General features: G+C 34.7%; 1 protein-coding gene across 1 annotated transcript in view; it reads right to left on the bottom strand.

The window, feature by feature from the left end:
- Positions 1-19189, bottom strand: part of Ascc3 (activating signal cointegrator 1 complex subunit 3) — a 232900-nt gene that overhangs the window by 160897 nt on the left and 52814 nt on the right. The window lies entirely within an intron of this gene.

Raw genomic sequence — 19189 nt, 5'->3', positions numbered from 1 at the left:
AAAAAGCCATGTAGATCATTAAAATTTTAACTGTGTCATTACAAAATATCAATGTTGATTAACTAAAAACTGCTCAACACATTCCAGAATGACATATAATTTGCTGTGTACTACAATCAAAAACATCTTTCCCTAAACTAGTATTTCAGTAATTAGTTACAACTCCTAAATCTAGTTAGTAAATTATAATGTGAAATAAAAATTAACTTTTTTAACAAGCATCTTACCAGGTAAAAAAGATAAATAACTATCTTTTAAAGTAGCATGTACTGAGAATGGCCTCTATTTGAAGAGGGATAAAACAAAATAAAAACAACAACCAAAACCCCTAAGAATTTGGTCTAGGATGGTTATTACTGCTAAACTATTGTTACAAGATTTGTGAAAGTAGTACATGCAGAGCTTATAGTAAAAATGGATTCATTTAGTAGAGCACAACTGACACATTTAGCAAATAGTGGGTGGTTGGAGACCTAAGAATCCAGAGCAGTCATTAGGCTCAGGATATTCACAAAATCTGTACAGAAGCAGACCATTTGGCAAACAACTGTGATTATAAAGCTATTCACTTTTTACAGAATCAATTGTTTTGATCCTCTAAAAACATACTGTGACAGAAGAGAATAGGATGTTTGGTATCCTTCACTGCAGTGTTAGAGTAGGAAATGAGCCTATGTATGGATACTCAAAGAATTCATGAGGTGACAAATCAAAACCAAAGGTTCTCCTAGTCAGTGTAACAGACAACAAAGATAAATGACCACCAGTAACTCAACTATGCTATGCCTTTGCAGGGGTTGTCTTCCACACAATTTTAGTAATATTTCATATGTGTTTTGAAGTTATATATAGGGATAAATTCTTATTTTTTAGACTGTAAAAAGTGAATTAATTCTTAACAGATGTATAATCCAATTAAATCTATATGACCTGTTCAACTTTTATAAATATTGTTGCTATAAAATATGAACAATGTAGAACTTAGCAGTTGTAGGTTAGTTAGCAGAAAGTAATGAAACAGGTTAAGCAATAAATGTCTAAGGTTTGAAATACTACAAATCCAAGTGACTTGATTAATTTAATAAAGCTAAAATGGCAATGTTAGTATCACATCAATTTTAACAGAAAAGATATGCTACTAGAAATATGCTAAACAGATGTATAATGAATTTTGAAATTTAAATAGTATGAAAAATCTGCAGTGCATTAACATCCACTTATTATATTACAATAATTTAAAATGACTTTCTACTTTGAGTAATAACAGACGAAGATATACACACAAACATAACTTACTACCAAGCCTTTTTACTGACAGTCCTTAAAGCTCATGAATGTAATTACCCAAGAGGCTGAGATCTGAGAATCACAGTTTAAAGCTAGCCTAAGCAGTAAAGTCTGTGAGACTCTTATTTCTAATTATCTAGGAAAATGCCTGAAGCATGCCTGTAGCACAAGTGGTAAATTGAGTGAGAAAGAAAAGGGAAAATGCCTAGGACCTGAGGTCAAACTCCAGTATAGGCATAAAAATGACAACAACAACAACTACTACAAATTGTGATAAATACAAAGTATGGCTCTTTATCTTAGAACACTGGACCAGAACTTTCTTACATTAAATGTTCAGAGAAAATAATATGGCAACAACAAAAAAAATTTTCAGACATCAGAAAGCTTAGGAATCCTTTTGAGCATTTTTTTTCTATATTTGCTTTCAGCACATTAAGAAGTAGTGTGTATTCATTTATATTACTATTTCACCACTTCAATTCTCTGAACTATAAAGTGCCTAGAAAATAAAGTGTCACATTTGCTTAATGAATTGGAACTCATGCAAGACATTTCCATCTGCTCTTATATTAGGGCATGGGTTAACTGTCAATATTTTTACTGTCAACTAAATTTCTTTCAGTACATGTATTTATTCCCTCAGCAGCATAAAAATCATTATTGAAACTATTCCAATTTTAGCCTGTCCACTAAGGAAATGGCATACTTAAATGATTATATACCATTGTATAAAAAATATGTTGAATTCCATTTTAAAATGCTTATCAGTTTGACAGAAAAAGCAAAGGACTTAAGACTGAGCCAATTAATATGATCATTCATTTAAACAATATATCTAAACACTAACCTTGCACCTGTGCACAGTAAAATTAGAATTATTAGTTTTACATAAACATTGATGATTCATTGATCATTCTTTTTCTATGTATGAAGTATATTTCTTCTTCAGGAAAGAAAGAGAAAACCAGACATTTTAATCTGAATTTTTAGTTGTTTGCATAATCCAATAATTGGACAGGGCTACAAACCTTTTATCAAAACACACCAGAGAGGGAGAATTTCACTAAATGAAGAATGTCTTTCCTGAATCCAAGTATTCATAGACTAGTTCCAAATACAACTCTTTGAATTTTGAGCTAAGAATTATGAAAGAGATCACAAAGCTACTTGCCAAATAATGCCTGTGAGAGGAATGAGTTGGACTGAGTACCTTACATTCTGTTCTTTTGCTCCCCAAGAATTAGCAGACTAAACTAAACTAACATGTCTTGAGAAACAGAATATGTAAAGATTCAAGAGGCAGAAAGTGCTGTGGTTGCATTAGTCAGCCAGCAATTATAGGCAGATAAGCTCTAGTGTTAGAATACAGAGTGGAGGTTCAGGCATTCTGTATTTCCTGGTAGAAGTATATTGTTTCTAAATATAGTTTTATCAATACTTTTTACTGAACAAATAATTGCTGGAGATACAAAGATGAAAAAGGTGATTTATGTGCTAGAGTAGCTTGATAAAAACTGAACCAGAATGCAAAAAAAGAAATCAAAATAGTGTTTGGAGGGTGAGGGACAAAAGCAAAGGAGCAGCAGGGGTCACTGTGAGAGGACAGAGTTGTTCTACATCTGTTAGGAACATGGAAAGATGAACACACTGGAGTTTCATTGTGTGTGTGTGTGTGTGTGTGTGTGTGTGTGTGTAGAAGAATACACCATTTAATAAAAGTGTGTGTGTGTGTGTGTGTGTGTGTGTGTAGAAGATTACACCATTTAATAAAAGTGTGTGTGTGTGTGCAGAAGAATACACCATTTAAAAAAGTACCTCAATCTTGGGCTGGGAAGATGGCTCAGTGGTAGAGAGCTTGCCTTGCATGCCTGAGGCCCTGGGTTCGATTCCTCAGCACCACAGAAGCAAAAAGAAAAAAGCTGGAAGTGGCGCTGTAGCTCAAGTGGTAGAGCGCTAGCCTTGAGCTGAAGAGCTGAGGGACAGCACCCAGGCCCAGAGTTCAGGCTCTACGACAGGACCAAAAAAAAAAAAAAAAAAAAAAAAGTACCTAAATCTGACAAGGCAGAGATCATTCCAATTTTCTGTAGTGACTACAATTATCTAATCAAGGTTTTAATCCTTAAAACCTTCCATTAGGGTTGGGAATGTGGCTTAGTGGCAGGTTTGATTCCTCAGTACTACATAAACAGAAAAAGCTGGAGGTGACGCTGTGGCTTAAGTGGTAGAGTGTTAGCCTTGACAAAAAGAAGCTCAGGGATAGTGCCCAGTCCCTGAGTTCAAGCCCCAGGACTAGCCAAAAAAAAAAAAAAAATCCACCAACTTCAATGAATTCATTAGATATAAAATACCCCTATGTCGAAAAACAAACTTTACAACTTTGGTGGGGATGGGGTGATGGGAAGGGATGGAAAGGGGAAACAAAAGAGGAGGCAACAATGCTTGATAAGAAATGTACTCATTATCTTGCCCATGTAATTGTAACCCCTCTATATGGTATTTTCACAATAAAAAAAAATCCCCTAAAGTTTTTTTCTATTGAATATGTATCTGACTTCAGTTACTGGGAAATGTTTGCATTCATTGAAAGTAGCTGGCAATGTTTAATCTTGTTATATTTATTATGAAATTACACAAGATATTATACTATTTTTAAATTATTTCAGCTATTGAAATAATTTTTTGAAACAACTGGCTATAGATTAAAAGCTGATTTAAATTTTTAAATTAAAATTTGATAAATTTTAAAGATAAATCTACTTTCTTGACTGTAAAATATATAAAACTATTTTTAAAATTTTTAGTATCTAGAATGTATTAGACAAAGCTAATCAAAGTAATCATATGAATTGATCTATAAAAACAGAACGGTAAAACATAAAGTACAGATATTAAAATTCAATAGAATCGGCAGGCACCAGCAGTTCATGCTTGTAATCCTAGCTACTCAGGAGGCTGAGATCTAAGGATGGCAGTTCAAAGCCAGCCCAGGCAGGAAGACTCTGATCTCCAATAAACCACTAGAAAACCAGAAGTGGCACTGTGGCTCAAGTGGTACAGAGCTAGTCTTGAGCTGAAGAGCGCAAGAACAGTGCCCAAGCCCAGAGTTCAAGCCCCCACGACCACCAAAAAAAAAAAAAAAATCAACAAAATCTTACTATAACACTGTTATTTTATATGCCATTAAGAAAGTAAAACAATTCATCAAATAAATTTTCAAAAGGTATATTGTAACTGTTGAATTTTAGTACATTTAATTAAAATTGTTTGTGACCTACTACCTATGCTAAAGCATGAATACTTGTTCAATACAGTTTCTGCAGCTGAAAGGCAGCCTTGAACTAAATCACACTCTAATATTCTTAAGTGCACCAGACAACAGCTCACTGGATTTAAGAAATTGATCTAACTCAAAAATACAATCACATGCCTAGTCAACCAAAAAAATGTAGAAATAACATGAATGTTTTCATTAAAAGATTAAATCTAAAGTCAGAAGGTTTTAGACCCCATAAATATACAGATAATTACTGTTATATACAAATTGTGATATACAAATGTTGTTCTGATTGATACATCAGTTCTGTAATGAAATTCATCAGTTTATAGATTATATTGGCAACAAATTATACTTAGATACTTAGGACTCTACAACAAATCAGTTAGTTCCATCTACTTTCTGTTTTTTTAAATTTTTAGATTTCCTCAATTACTCCTCAAGAATCTAGTTACATTTATGTCAAGGATGACAGATTTCAATTATAAAATGAAAATACAAAAACTCACTGGAAAATCTTCCAGCACAAAAGTAGTGTCACATCACACAGTTGCAATTTGTAAACCTAGTATAAAGAAATAGATGTTTGCATTTGTGGCCAAGGATGGCAGATTATAGTTTAAGTACAAAATGTTCCTCATATCTGATAAGCCTATGGTCCTCAGTTGGTGGCACTATTTTGGGAAGTGGTGGAAGCTGCAGGAGGCAGGGGCTTATTCTGAGGCCAACTACTGGAACGTGCCTTAGAAGGATGTCTTCCCGCCCTTTCCTGTCTTTCTTCTCCTTTCTTCTTTCCAACATTATGAGGTGAGCACTTCTGTCCCACCAAACACTTTAACCATTAAGCCCAGAAACAATGGAGTCAGCCAAGTAGAATTAAAGCCTCTAAAACTGTGAGCCAGAATAAATTTTTACTCCACTAACACACACAAGCTGCATCTTAAGTCTCTTTTTTTTGAGAAATCCAGCTTTTTATACAGGGGTTCTGTCTACTAGACAGACATTCATAGATTCTCCAGCCTCTCATCATGTAAACCAATCTAATAAATCTCTTATATTAAAACCAACTCTATAATGCCATTTTAGCTTAAATTTAATATGGTGTATATATATATATATATATATATATGTAAGGAAATCCTATATATACATATATGTAAACACATATGCATGTGTGTGTGTGTGTGTGTGTGTGTAGTTCAATAAGAAATCCTAAAACCTTTGAAGAAGTAGCACATATAATGCTGAGAATTAGTAGATAAAGCTCCCCTATTCAAGAATATTTTTAGCCTGTAATCCTAACAATTCAGAATGCAAAGATTTGGAAAGATTGGGGTTTGAAGCTAATTCAAGCATAAAGTTCAAGACACCCCATCTTAACTTGTCATCCTAGTAGTACAATAGTGTAAATAGGAAGAATATGATCCAGATCAGCCCTGGAACAAAAAAATGAGACCTTATTTGAGGCATTACTAGAGAGAGCTGAAGGAGTAGCTCAAGTGAAAGAGGACCTGCTTAAACCCAGCACTGAAACAAAACAAAAAAAGAGAAAAAAATACTTCCTAGATTAGATCTGTTTATACCTAGAGTAGCAGGACTCTTCCTAAAGTTTGATTTAAAAACCTTTGCATCAATTCTATCATAGTACTTTGTAAAGAATACAAGGCTGATTACCTAAAACTTAGAGAAAAATACAAAATTGTTTACATATGTGTGTACAATATATAGAAACCTTTGTCTAATCACTGTAACTGCTAGTCAATATTATATCCTAGAGTTTAATTCTGTTAAAGTCTCTTAGATTAAGTGTCTGCTACACCTTACAATGATGCCTCTTCACCTGCTAAACAAAGTTCTTTTTGACATGCAACTTACATGTAGCAACTTGTTCTGTGCTAATTTCTAATCTGTATAATTGGGATATAGTTCAGACATAATACATTCTCTGAAGTTATTATAGTGTTTTTCAAATCTGATGGGGTTATGTGCTCTTTGAAAGGGAAAGTCCCTCACATATGATATTAAGTATTTGGCAGACAACACCATTGATCTGACACCTCTCTCTACAAAGCCAGTTTGTCCATCAATTTTTAGTCAAATAAAGCACTATAAAATGTCATTTTGTAATGCTAAAAAAACTATACCACAAAATAACGAACTAAATAAATACATGGTATGGCTTTTACAAAAACAACTAAAAATAATACCAATTTCATCTCTTCAAACTAATTTCACACAATCAATATTAAGAAGTACTTGTTCCAGAAGAATTAATCAAACATTTATTTGGGGTCTTTGGGAAAAATAGACAAGCACTCAATTCCAAGCCATAAGTAAAAGCTACTTCTTGTCAACAAATTAAGACAAGATAAAAACTGCTGAAGTTCATTTCAATTAGAGAAATCAATGTTTTTGCAGGTACTTATTCTTTGGTTTTTTATTACAAGAGCCATTTTAAAAATTAATTTAAAAAAGAAGACAAGCCGGACACCAGTGGCTCACACTTATAATCCTAGCTGCTAAGGAGGCTGAGATCTGAGAATCACAGTTTGAAGCCAGCACAAGCAGAAAACTCTGAGACTCTCATCTTCAACAAACTACTTAGAAAAAGCCAGAAGTGATGCTGTGACTCAAGTGGTAGAGCACTAGCCTTGAGCACAAAGAGGCTCAGGGACAGTGTGCTGGCCCTGAGTTCTAGTCCCAGGACTGGCAAACAAACAAAAAGAAAAAAGAAAAAGAAGATAAGCAGGACATGTGACCCATTCAATCACAAGTTACCATGATCTCAGGAGAACCTGCTGCTAGGAGTTTTTTACTCACTCACTCACTGTTCCCAGCCATGGATCTAGGATTAGGAAGGAAAAGAACTAGAACTTCAGAAGCTAATACTTTAAGAAGAAAAACAGAGAGAACTGTAGATGGTACACTGTTAGGAAATACAATGGTGCAGCTCAAGCAGCTGCTGTCACCTCAGGGCCCAAACTACTCACACAGCACAAGTATGACTACGGCACTGAAACAGTGAAATTAATCATTTCTCTGCAATTTCTACAATCTACCAAACTCAAAAGAGTGAAAAAGAAATCAAGCAGAAATTATTAGTTTTCTGTTTAAAAATAGCTGAACAGAAACCAACTCACACTAGAAAGAGGATTTAGAAAATGGTATTTAAAAAGGTTATGAAACAGGATACAGTAAAGCCAGGAGCACAATCATGTTCATTCATTGCAGAACTATGCACTATAGCCAAGGTAGGGGCACTTCTCAATGAGTTGAGAAAATGTGGTACATGTACACAATGGAATTTTACTTATCTATTAGAAAAAAATGATACTGTACCATTTGTAAAGAATTGAAAGTCCTGGAAAAAATGTTAAAAGAAATGTCAGGCCCAGAGAAACAATTATTGCATGTTTTCACTCATAGGTGGAAGCTAGAATTAGCTTATAAACTTGTAACGGAAGGAATGGATTGGGAGAGATGGGTAACAATGTTGAAAGGGTGACAATGACCAAGATGCACAGTATTCATAAATTGCTTTGTTAAATGGCAACAAGTTCGTACAAGTTTTTTTGTTTTTACTAAAAATGGAGAAAAGCAAATCCACTCAAAGAATGTGCTAACATATTACATGTGATTAAGTATAAAATCCAAATCTAAGCTTTCTTGACACTCACTAGAAAAAGAAAAGCAGTCACATGATTTGATACAAAACAAATTCTCAATTAAAAAAAAAAACCAAGTTGGAGAATACTTTCTTCTATAGGACATTATTCTCAGTTGAATGACAGAACATGAGAACATCTTCAACAAACTTTCAAGACAAATACACAATCGACCAGATGAGACACCCATCTAAAGTTCTTTTGGATAAAATCAGACTCATAATTATAAATGCTACTGCCTTGGAAACAATTTTATTTAATTATTTTTGAAGTGAAAAAAATGACTAGCTACTTGGGAAGCTAAAATCTGAGGATCGAGGTTTAAAGGCAGCCTTGTAGGAAAGTCTGTGAGACTCTTATCTCCAATTAATTACAGAATAAGCTGGAAGTGATGCTATGGTTCAAGAGGTAAAAAGCTAGCCTTGAGCAAAGGAGCTCAGGAACAGTGCCCAGGCCCAGAGTTCAAGCCTAAGAACTGGTTTAAAAGAAAGAAAGAAAACAAAACAAAACAAAACAAAAGCATGAAAGAAAAAAAGAATCCAAATCATCAGCAAAGATGTAAAATAAACATCTTCTGTTCTAACACTTTTTGTAAATACTGTGTAATATATTCTTCCAGATGAGAACCAAAAAAAACCACAGATATATGATTATCTTTTCAAAAACAATTACACAAATGTAACACAAGTACAATAGCCTTATCTCATCACATGATACTTACCTTTTTTTTTTTTTTTGGTCAGTCATGGGTCTTGAACTCTGGGACTGGGTGCTGTCCCTAGCTCTTTAGCTCAAGGCAAGCACTCTACCCCTGAGCCACAGCGCCACTTCTGGTTTTCTGAGTGGTTTATTGGAGATAAGAGTCTCATGGATTTTACTGCCCAGGTTGGCTTTGAACCGTGATCCTCAGATCTCAGCCTCTGAGTAGCTAGGATTACAGGCCACCAGTTCCCAGCTTTATCACATGATTTTTGATGAGGTCAAAGGCATTATTTTTCTAAAGGGACACTAAAGCTCTACACTAAACTAGTGAAAAAACAAAAACAAAACATTATCTATCTTATGCTAAGAGTAATACTACTAACAAATACGGACTTGTTTTTCTGTTTTTCTTACTATCATTTAATTCCCAGGAAGAACAGGAGTATGTGAGAAGGAGCAAATTTAGAGTGGACAAATGCTTCCCAAGTGGTTCTGATATTACCACTAAATTGGCTAAATTGGCTAAATCTGACAAATCTCCAGGTCCCCATGATTCTAATATCCATCCTTTGTGCTCTCTCTCTCTCTCTCTCTCTCTCTCTCTCTCTCTGTATATATGTATATATATATATATATATATACACATATATATCTATATTGTGAAAATACCATATAAAGGGGTTACAATTACATGGGCAAGATAACAAGTACATTTCTTATCAAGCATTGTTGCCTCCTCCTTTGTTTCCCCTTCCCTCCCTTCCAATCGCCCCCCCCCCCACTGCCAAAGTTGTAAAGTTCGTTTTTCGACATAACAACTTGTACTTGTACATCTCATTGTTGCAATGGGTCCACCTGTATCTCTGTTTAAACGATTTGTTTTTTTTCCCTTCCCCTCCACAAATTATACCAACATCAAATACAGTGAAAGCAGCGGTTATACCGTGGGGGAGGGATATACAAAGCAACAAAGAAATAATCTTATAAATGTGTTAGAAACAATCGCATGAAAGAAAAAACATTTGAATACTTATCTTGGGGTTCATTCCCTAACATCATCTTATCTGACCTTTTATGCTTGACTCAGGCATATACTAGTTATTGCAAATAAGGGAAACCATGGGACCTATGTTTCTTTGGGCCTGGCTTACTTCACTTAATGTAATTTTTTCCAAGTCTTTCCATTTCCTAACAAATGGGGCAATGTCATTTTTTTTTTGGGGGGGGGGGTCCGGTCATGGGGCCTGAACTCTGGGCCTGGGCGCTGTCCCTCAGCTCTTTTTTTTTAGCTCAAGGCTAGTGCTCTACTACTTGAGCCACAGCGCCACTTCCAGCTTTTTTCTTTTTGCTTATGTGGTGCTGGGGAATTGAACCCAGGGCCTCATGCATGCAAGGCAAGCACTCTACCACTGAGCCACCTTCCCAACCCCGGCAATGTCATTTTTATCACACATTTCAGAATTCATTTAAAAAAGATGACTTTCCAAAATAATTCCACAACACTATTTGTAATGTTGAGAGCTTAAGCTACACATTGTAGCCTTACATGCATAGGCTACTTTCATGAACTTTAACTCTTAATTTATAATGGAAAAATAGTTTGCATTTTAATTGGTATTGTGCTTGATTTTTAATGATTATTAATAACTTATGTTTTGAAAGTTTATATTCTACTATGTGAAGGTTTTTAGAAGGAAATAAAATAGATCTCTGCATGCTAGGTAAAGTATTACAATTTTATAAAATGATATATAAATTTATTACTCTATATTCTTCACTCCTGAGCTTCAATGTTAAGGAGGCTTTTCTTAACCCCTAATTCCCAAGTAGTATTCCCTTGTCATAGCTTTCTGTGACATATCCATGTCCCTGTTTTCTGCACAATTACTACACTGTATTGTTTGCTTAAACACTTATCCTCCCCAGTGGTCCCCCAGGCAGAGAAAAGGCAAGGATAGCAACTGTCTTATAGGGTCCCACATTCACAAGATCATCATGTGGTTTGGCTCATACTCAAAAACTGTTGATCAATTATATTCTTTGTAAAATAATTATATTTTTTGTAAAAATTATTAATTATTCTTGCTTATGAGAAAATGGAACAATGTGCTTCTATATTTAATTCTTATAGTCTACAATGTAGTTACCAAGTTTAAAAAGGTTATTTAAAGCCGGGTGCTGGTGGCTCATGCCTATAATCCTAGTTACTCGGGAAGGTGAGATCTAAGGATCACGGTTCAAAAGCAACCCATACAAGAAAGTCTGTGAGACTTTTATCTCCAATAAACCACCAGAAATCTGGAAGTGGAGCTGTGGCTCAAGTGGTAGAGTGCTCACATTGAGCTGAAGAGCTAAGGGACAGCACCCAGGCCCAGAGTTCAAGCCTCACGCCTCCTCCCCCACCCTCCCACCACTCTCCCCCCCACACAAAAAAAGGTTATTTTAAGACATCTTCACCTGTGGATTTTCAGAATTACCCAAGAAATATTTTCCTCCTATTCTACTGCTGAATACTTTCACCAAATTGAAAACTCTAAATGTATATAGCAGGAAAGAAATCCATATACTGAATCCTAGACAAAGGCGTTATACTCCCATTGGTCAGCCACTGGCACCAAAGTTTAGATATTATTCACCTTAGAATCAATAATGGTGATGAAAGGTGAAAGCTTACTGGCTCCTCTTAGACCTAAGCTGAGAGACCTTAATTCACATGTTTTGCAGGAGAAGCAAAGCTGTATCTAGGCTCTTTCTAAAGAGAACAAATACAACTTGAATGGTTCATAATCAAGACTCAAACTTTTACGATGCTCCTGTCCCTCTATTTTCCATCACCATGTCCTTACTCTCCTCTCCAAGAACTTTTAACTTCTTTACTTCCCATAAGACAACTGAGATCTTCTCCCTTAATTTCTTCAAGACCAACTGGAGGAGTGGGCAGTCCTATCAGTTTGGCTTCAAATTATATTTCTATGAATAGAATTTGTTAATACTCTACAAATGGTATAGTTTTCTTCCAATATAAGATGAAAGCAATAGTCCCCACATATAGTAGAATTACAATGCAAATGAAACATGTTGACACACAAGAAACATTTGAAATAATGTCTGACATGTAAGTATCAATTGTGAATTCCAATATCCCCATCTTCATTTTGTCATCATCATCATCATTAGTATCATCAGTACCATCATATCTTCTTCCTGTGCATGTGCTAGGAACAATGCTAAGTGTAAGAGGTACAGTGATAAGGTAAGACAAAGGCTGGTAGCACTGACCTCATAGGGCTTACATTGTAGTAAGGTGAAATAGCAATGAACGGTCAAATAACTGTAAAATATAACATTTTATTTATGATAAGCTGCTCAGGACAATCTTTGTAGTGTTACATAGTGCTGTAATAGAATAATACACCTAAACAGAAATTTTAAAGGTTTAATGAGACAAGATGTAGGGAAAAACTGTAATAAGAGCATGTACAAAGAACATATGGGAGAAGAAATCTATAGGAGAAATTTCACACTCACAGTGTAGGCTGCAACAAAGAGAATGCTTTAAGCATTCGCTGTAAATTTGAGGTGAAGGGACAGAGAACACTCTGGTGTTCAAAAATTAGATTGTTTTTACTACTTAGTTGGAAGACTGAATGGTTATTGTGTGTGCTCTTAATAAGACAGAGGTTACTGTGTAAGAAATGGCACAATACTAAGGAAGGAAGGACATAGATGAATTTGGGAAATATTTAAAAGATAAAATCAAGAGGAATTTGGTATTGGTTGATTAATTTTATTTGAATACAGTTAATCACTGTGAAACTTTCTAAGAGGTGATACACAAACATTCTGCAAAAAGTATTCTTATGTGGCTGATATTTCACTTCTCTGTTACTTTCTTGTTCAAGATAAGATAATCACAAATGAATTATTAAGAAATAAGAGAACTACAAATTATTCTCTGACAAAAATTTCTAACTGATTTGATAATATAATGGAAGAATATTAAAGCTGTTTGGCATCTTCATCTTTTCTAGGTCATTAATTGTCAAAACCTTTACTTATGTGTCAATCTGGTTTTTATAGGCTGAATCTTAATAGCAATAAGAACAGATAGATATAAAGGAACACTAAAAGCTGAGACTTACTACTTAGTAACAATAATTAGCCTTTCAAAAATTTACATTTTTTTGCAGCTTTTATCAACTAAGAAGCAAAGAAAAACACAACTCTTTAAGTACTTTTCAGTTATAAAAGACCATAGTGATAGCCTATTTGTTACATGTTAATCCATGTCATAATTCTAAGGACAAAATAATTTTTTTCAAGATGATATTAATACTACTACCAGATATTAATATCTGGTAGTAAACATCTGTCTTATAATTTGCTGAAAAGATTCTTCAGAAATTTAATAAGTAATTAGGAGATCTAGGCTGACAATAATAGATACCTGACATTTATTCTTATTTTTATTTCACTGTGTATAAGAAAACAAGATTACTTTTTTTTTTTGGGGGGGGGTCCAGTCGTAGGGCCTGAACTCTGGGCCTGGGCGCTGTCCCTCAGCTCTTCAGCTCAAGGCTAGCGCTCTACCACTTGAGCCACAGCGCCACTTCCGGCTTTTTTCTTTTTGCTTATGTGGTGCTGAGGAATGGAACTCAGGGCCTCAGGCATGCAAGGCAAGCGTTCTACCACTGAGCCACCTTCCCAGCCCCAAAACAAGATTACTTTTATAAACACAATATACTATATTTTAATTTTCCAACAAAGGCTCACTAACTTTTTACAAAGAAAACAGAAATTATAAGTTCTATTGATTTCTTTTTTTTCTCTCCCATTGACTTATTTCATTAACATAAAAAATTTTGCAAAAAGGCCCATGAATTAATTTAAAAATAAATTTTCCACAAGGCACTTTGGTTTATGTCTATAATCCTAGTTACTCAGGAGGTTGAGATCTGAGAATCACAATTTTAAGCCAGCCTAGGTAGAAAAAGTCTATGAGACTTTTATTTCTAATTAATCAGAAAACAACAACAAAACAGAAGAAGAAGCATAGTTTAAGTGATAGTGCACAAGCCTTGAGCAAAGAAAAAACAAAAGAAAAGCATGAAACTTGAAATTGAAATCCCAATACTGGAATTAAAAAAAATATTCTGATGACTTTCCTACTTTTCTTAAAACTCATATGAAAACAATCATATTCTAGAATAAAGCCTAACATGATGTTAATACAAAATAAAGCCAAATAAAAAAGAAGCCATTATAGATTGACTACCACTCCCCTAATATTAAGAGCTTTCTCTTATGAAAGAATACTCATCAAATAGGCAGTGCTGTTAATTTTTTTAAGTAGGATCAATAATTAAAAATCTTTAATGTAAAATAGCTCTAAGAGCACCAAATAATAATTTGTCTCCATTTGCCCAATTTTTATGCATTATAAATTATATTTCTGTTCAGTCTTCCAATGCCAAGTGTATTGAGAACAAAGATTTAAAATTTAGAGAGTGGATTTTTACTGAAAGTATTTTAATATATAAACAACTGAAAAAATTAAAATGGATAAGATTCCATTATTACTGTAAGTAAGTTGCAATTCATATAGTAATACAGAAAACAAACATTCTTCAAAATAGAACTTCTTTCTTTTTTTTTTTTTTTTTTTTTGGTCGGTCATGTGGCTTGAACTCTGTGCTTGGGTGCTGTCCCTGTGCTCTTCAGTTCAAGGTGAGTGCTCTACAGCTTGAGCCACAGCACCACTTCCGTTTTTTTTTTTTTTTTTTTTTTTTCTGGTGGTTAATTGGAGATAAGAGTCTCACGGACTTTTCTGCCCGGGCTGGCTTTGAACCGTGATTCTCAGATCTCAGCCTCCTCAGTAGCTAGGATTACAGGTGTGAGCCACTGGTACCAGTTAGAACTTATTTCTTAATAGTAGGTTTTTCCATACTGGAAATGGTTATTCTACCTAATTACATATTTCATCAGAAAATATTAAAAGTAGCTGGGCACTGGTGGCTCACATTTGTAATCCTAGCTATCCAGGAGGCTGAGATCTGAGGATCATGGTTCAAAGCCAGCCCTGTCAAAAAAAGTCGGTGAGACTCTTATCTCCAATTAACCACCAGAAAACTGGAAGTGGTGCTGTGGCTCAAGTGGTAGAGTGCTAGTCTTGAGTTGAAGAGCTCAGTCACAGCGCTCAGGCCAGAGTTCAGGCCCCACGCCTAAAAAAAAATTAAAAGCGAAAAACTTCTTATTCATTATGCATTAATATGTGATTAGGCCTTTCTAAAAATTCTTCTTTGATGTCACCAACTTATACATATCAGATTTTATTTTGAAATTGTAGATCTCTCCCAATAATAAAAAGACTTAAAAACTTTGTTATTACATGTTTAATTACATAAGATTAGAAATGCAAATAGAAAAAAAGAATGTTTACATTAATAAAAGCCTGAAAAATAATTTCTGCTACCAAAAATACATTGTGCAGTTCTTTAAAACATTAAATATTAAAGAAATACCATAAAGATATTAAAAATATTGTTGTTGTCATTTATTCTAACTGAAAACAATCCTAGGAGAAGCATTGCTCAGGAGGTAGAGAATCTACCTAGCAAGCACAAAACCCTCTGAATTATTCAACCTCCAAAACAAATTCCACAGTTATATTTCCAAGACTTGAGAAAAGAGAATAATGTCCCGCTATCCTCAACCAAAACAGCCAGGAAAAAAAAAAAAAAACCCAACAACCAGAAACCTAGATAAAAGGAAGAACAATATTGGGCCTCACAGAAAATGCCTTGCGTGGACATGCAGCTGCTGTCAAGGCAGGAGAAATCGTTAGTTTTTAACTGGTGTTTTCACTAAGGCTCAAAGGAACACTCTGAAATGTAAGTATTAAGAAACGCAGTGAGTATCAGTATTCTTCATAAGAGGTAAATTTAGGTGAAAAGTTTGAAATTAATAGTTGATGTAGAATAAAAAAATGAAAACTTAGATAGGACTTCTTTGCTAGTTTTGTTTTGTTTGTTTTTGTTTTTGGTGTTGGTCCTCCAGCTTGAACTGTCCAGTCTTTTCTTTTTGCTCAAGGAGAAGGCTCTACCTGTTCATCCACAGCCCTACTTCCAATTTTTATTGGTGGTTAATTAGAGGTAAGAGTCGCAGACTTTCCTGCCTGAGCTGACATTTAACCATAGTCCTTAGATCTCAACCTTCTGAGTAGCTAGGATCACAGGTGTGAATCACTGGTGCCTGGCTTAAATGGAATATATATATATATATATATATATATATATATATATATATATATATATATATATATGTATGTATATATATATATGTATGTATGTATGTATATATATATATATATATATATATAGTAAAAATACTGTACAGAGGGGTTACAAAACCATGAGCAAGGTAATGAGTACATTTCCTATCAAGCATTATTACCTCCTCCTTTGTTTTTCCCCTACCATCCCTTCCCTCCCATCTCCACAACTACACTACCCCGGCCCCCCACCCAAGTTGTAAAGTTCATTTTTCAACACAGCGTCTTGCGTATCTCATTGTTACAATGGGTCAACCTGTATCCCTATTTAGGCATTTTGTTTTTTCCCTTCCCTTCTCCAAATTAGAGAAGTGTATATACAAGATGCAGGGCACCGACATCAAATACAGTGAAAACAGGGGTTATACTGTAGGGGAGTAAGCCAGGCCCAAAGAAACATAGGTCCCAGGGTTTCCCTTATTTGCAATAACTAGTATATGTCTGAGTCAAGCAGAAAAGGTCAGATAAGTTGATGTTAGGGAAATGAACCCTAACATATGTATTCAAATGTTTTTTTCTTTCATGCGATTGTTTCTAACACATTTATAAGATGTTTTCTTTGTTGCTTTGTATGTCCCTCCCCCTGCTTTCACTGTATTTGATGTTGCTATAATTTGTGGAGGAGAAGGGAAAAAAACAAATCGTTTAACTAGGGATACAGGTGGACCCATTGCAACAGTGAGATGTAAAGTCCTTATGTCGATAAACGAACTTTACAACTTTGGTGGGAGGTGGGGGGAGGATCAGGTGAGGTGAGGGGATAGTATGGGAAGGGATGAGAAGGAGAAACAAAGAGGAGGCAACAATGCTTGATAAGAAATGTACTTGTTATCTTGCCCATGTAATTGTAACTTCTTTGTACGGTATTCTCACAATAAAAAAAAAAGGAAAAAGGAGTGATTTTTCTTATAATAAAAAAAAAGATAAAAAAGAAAGATTTTGGTAAATTTTGCTTTCTGTATTTGTAAAACACAGATATAGGGCTTTTGTGAGGTTAAAAGAAGGAAACATGTTCATTTAGCAGATGTGCAGGATCCTGGCAACCAGTGTCATTTTACTTGTTTTCATACAGATAATCTACCATTCTCTTTCGTAACATTCAGCAATCAAAATTTTATTTTATAGTGACCAAGATTTATAGGTCTACATAAGAATCAAAAGAAGGGCTGGGAAGGTGGCTCAGTGGTAGAGTGCTTGCCTTGCATGAATGAGGTCCTGGGTTCAATTCTTTGGCACCACATAAGCAGAAAAAGCTGGAAGTGGCGCTATGGCTCAAGTGATAGAGCGTTATTCTTGAGCTGAAGAGCTGAGGGACAGTGCCTAGGCCCAGAGTTCAGGCCCCACAACCAACCCCTACCCTACCCCCCTCCAAAAAAGAATCAAAAGAAAAGACTTTGGGCACAAAGGATTCTTTTATTAATATAAATGTGAGTGTTGCAGGACACTATATAGGCAAGAGAAATGTAAAGTATACACAGAGTCTCAAATAGGTTTTCAATAATAAGTAAGATCTGGACAAATGTCAATGGATAAAGGAAAATAATATGAAAAGAAAAAAATGTATGAGGAAACTTACTCAATAACAATGTTCATTTCAGAAAAATGTTATTTTACTAATTAATGTAATTTCAGAAAAAGCAGAAAGTTTTAAATTTCTGTACATATATTGTGAGCTCAGTTGATACAGAAAGCTCTCAGTCAGCCTTGTATTACCATGAGTTATATATAAATCATTGTGAGATCTGCTGAATGTTTGCCTGCCCTTAATTTTGTAAAATTATGCCTCCCACAAAACAAATGGTGCCCCAAAGCAAGGCAAAAGTTAATGTGCTTAATTTAAATGATAAAGTGAAAATTTCAGATTTGTTGAAAAGGCAGCATATGTTTAGCAATAGTTGGGAGATTTTATGGGGAAAATGAATCAAGCATCTGCAGAGCAGCAATGACTACTATAGATTCTGAGCATCTGTGATTTTTCTTCAATGGAGGGTTCACTGGAACCATGTGTCTACAGATAGCAGTGTATCTACAGTACAAGGTAAGGAGCTTCTCTCTATAGTTCTGGTCTCAATATATTTTGGCTGTGGAATTCTTTGCACATTTTTTTAAACAATATAAGAATACAAAGCTCTCACTCCCTATATACTATCTGGAAAAGCTCCATTGCATATTTGTATAAAAGCCCTACTGTATTTTTGTAAGAGAACTGAAAGAAAATAATACGATAACATTCTTATAAGAAAGCAGTTTTAAATGTTGTAGAACCCTTTGAATTCATTTAAGGAAATTCTGGACATATTAGATCACATTTCAAGAGCTGCAGCTATAGACCAACAAATTGATAGTATGTTTTCTTTTTTCCTTTTTCAATTAGTGTCTTAATGTTGTTCCGGAAGAATAAGTAGAGGGATGCAACAGAACAATGGACATGAAACAGAAGGGACAGAATGTTCATGCTACATTAACTTACTATTCTAGAGTGGTTTCAATTTTATGAAATTTTATTTTGAATATTTTGTTAAGTGCCAATTTTAATTTAATACATATTCCCCACTCCTACCCCCTGCCCGGTGTCCAGTACTGAAGCTTGAACTCAGAGCCAGGTGCTTTTCCTGAGATTTTAGTCACTCAAAACTAGGCTCTACCACTAAAGCCACAGCTTCACTTCCAGCTGTCTTGGTGGTTAATTGGAGATAAAGAGTCTCATGGATTTTTCTGCCCAGACTAGCACTTTAAGAAGTTAACAAAAGAAAAGAAAGGGGCATTTTGCACTTAATTACAGTAAATATAACTATTGATTTTTGAGAAAAACAAATTCAGAATAAGATTCTATGAAGACTTGGTGAGAAAAGATGCATTTGCAGTAGGTTTTAAAGGACAGTTATATTTTAAAATACACTTCCTGAATACACTAGTAAAAGAAAAAGA

The sequence above is a fragment of the Dipodomys merriami genome, unplaced genomic scaffold, assembly GCF_024711535.1.
Source record: "Dipodomys merriami isolate MVZ:Mamm:240054 unplaced genomic scaffold, mDipMer1.0.p SCAF_8, whole genome shotgun sequence".
Lineage (NCBI taxonomy): Eukaryota > Metazoa > Chordata > Mammalia > Rodentia > Heteromyidae > Dipodomys > Dipodomys merriami.
Note: the sequence above shows the minus strand (reverse complement) of the source record. Positions and strands in the feature narration are given on the sequence as shown.